The sequence below is a fragment of the Balaenoptera ricei genome, chromosome 12 (genome assembly GCF_028023285.1).
Source record: "Balaenoptera ricei isolate mBalRic1 chromosome 12, mBalRic1.hap2, whole genome shotgun sequence".
NCBI lineage: Eukaryota > Metazoa > Chordata > Mammalia > Artiodactyla > Balaenopteridae > Balaenoptera > Balaenoptera ricei.
Window position 1 is genome coordinate 89784085 of NC_082650.1, and position 2380 is coordinate 89786464.

The 2380-nt window shown below is 36.1% G+C and overlaps 1 pseudogene; it reads left to right on the forward strand.

Annotated features, from left to right (window-relative positions):
* Positions 1-546: 546 nt before the first annotated feature.
* Positions 547-1189, forward strand: LOC132376127 (ras-related C3 botulinum toxin substrate 1-like; annotated as a pseudogene).
* The last annotated feature ends 1191 nt before the right edge of the window (positions 1190-2380 follow it).

The window sequence follows — 2380 nt, forward strand, 5'->3', positions numbered from 1 at the left end:
CTGGAAAATCCTAAAACTTTTGGAAAAGCCACTCCAGCAATCCTCAGTACAAAGGATATGGTGTTTGGGTGAATTGTGAAATGACGTGTTTTAGTCTACTGTGGTTATTCAGAATAATATATAACCTAGTCAAGATTTGCCATTTTTAAAGAAAATAAAAAGACACAGTTCCTAGACAACCTTGTTTCAAAAATAAGACTAAATATTCTGAAAGTGTAGATTAGAAAGTCATAATTAGATCCATAAATTCCACAAAGATAAGGAGTTTAAATGAACAATAACCTATGAACTTTATATTTACTTCTGTTGCTTAACCATATGGCTTTTATCTTCAAATATAAAAATGATAGAGCAAAATACATGCATTTAAATAAGAAGAAAGATAGGTTCAGGGAGGTTAAGTGACTCCCATGATCACAGCTAGTCTCATTATTTAGTTGAATAAGCAACCTATCTGTTCACAGTTAAAGAACAATTCTACCCATATTTGATTGGTGGTGGCTGCTGAGCTTAGGCTTTCTGATGTCAGCTGGAGAGGGAAGCAGCATGGACAGTGGTCCCGGCATCAGGGCCTGCCGCTTCTCACCTCAGCATCCAAGCACTCCAGCAGCCACCACAACCCCGAGGGAGGCCGTGAAGTGTGTGGAGGTCGGAGGCTGGAGCTGCAGGTAAGACTTGCCTACTGATCAGTTACACAACCAGTGCATTTCCTGGAGAATATATCCTCACTCTTCTTGACAATGATTCTGGAAAAGTTATAGCAGATGGAAAACTGGTGAATCTGGGTTTATGGATACAGCTGGACAAGAATATGATGACAGATTATGTCCCCTATCCTATCTGTAATCAAATGTATTCTTAGGTGCTTTTGTCTTATGAGTTTGGCGTCATTTACAGATATTTGTGCAAAGTGGTATCCTGAAATGCAACCCCAGGATACCAACTCTCCCATCATCCAGGGCTTGATCTTAGGGATGATAAAGATGCAATGGAGAAACTAAGGAGAAGAAGCTGATTCTCATCACGACCCCCAGGGTTTAGCCATAGCCAGGTGATCATTGCTGTAAAAGACCTGGGGTGCTCTGTCCTCACACAATGAGTCCTCAAGAGAGTGTGAGATGAAGCTTTTCCAGCAGTCTGGTGCCCACCATCCATCAAGAAGAGAAAGAGAACATTCCTGCTGTTGTAAAACACCTTGAGACAAATGAAAATAGAAACAAAACATTCCAAAATCTATGGGATGTAGTAAAAGCAGTTCTAAGGGGAAAGTTTAGAGTAATACAGCCCTACCTCAAGAAATAAGAAAAATCTCAAATAAGCAATCTAACATTACACCTAAAGGAACTAGAAAAAACAAACAAAAAACAAAACCCAAAGTTAGTAGAAGGAAGGAAATAATAAAGATCAAAATAGAAATAAATGAGATAGGGACTGAAAAAAAAACAATAGAAAAGATCAGTGAGTCTAAGAATTGGTTCATTGGAAAGACAACAAAAATTGGGAAAACCTTTAGTGAGACTCACCAAGGAAAAAAGAAAGGGCTCAAATAAAATCAAAATTGAAAGAAAAAAAAATTACATCTAACATGACAGAAAAACAAAGGATCATAAGAGACTACTATGAACAATCATACACCAACAAATAGGACAACTTAAAAGAAAGGGATAAATTCCTAGAGACATATGATCTTCCAAGACTGAATCATGATAGAGTAGAAAATCTAAATAGACCAATTACTGGTAAGGATATTGAACCAAAAACTTCCCAACAAATGAAAGTCCAGGAACAGCTGGCTTCCCTGGTGAAGTTTACTAATATTCAAAGAAGGTTTAGCAGCTATATTTCTCAAACTCTACCAAAAAATTGAAGAGGAGGGAACACTTCCAAATTCATTTTATAAGGCCAGCATTAACCTGTTATCAAAACCAGACAAGAACACCACAAAAAAGGAAATTACAGGTCAATATACCTGATGAAAATAGATGCAGAAATCCTCAACAAAATATTAGCAGATTGAATCCAACAATATACTAAAAGGATAAAATACCATGATCAAGTGAGATATATAACCTAGGGATACAAGGATGGTTCAACATCAATAAATCAATTAATGCGATACACCACATTAACAAAATGAAAGATTAAAATCATATGATCATCTCCTTTATGATAAAAACTCTCAACAAAGTGAGCATAGAAGAACATACCTCAACGTAATAAAAGTCATATATGACAAAGCTACAGCTAACATCATATTTAACAATGAAAAGCTGATAGATTTTCCTCTAATATCAGGGAAAAAAAAAAAAAAGACTGTCCACTGTCACCAATTTTAATCAACATAGTATTGGAAATCCTAACCACAAAAATTAGACAAGAA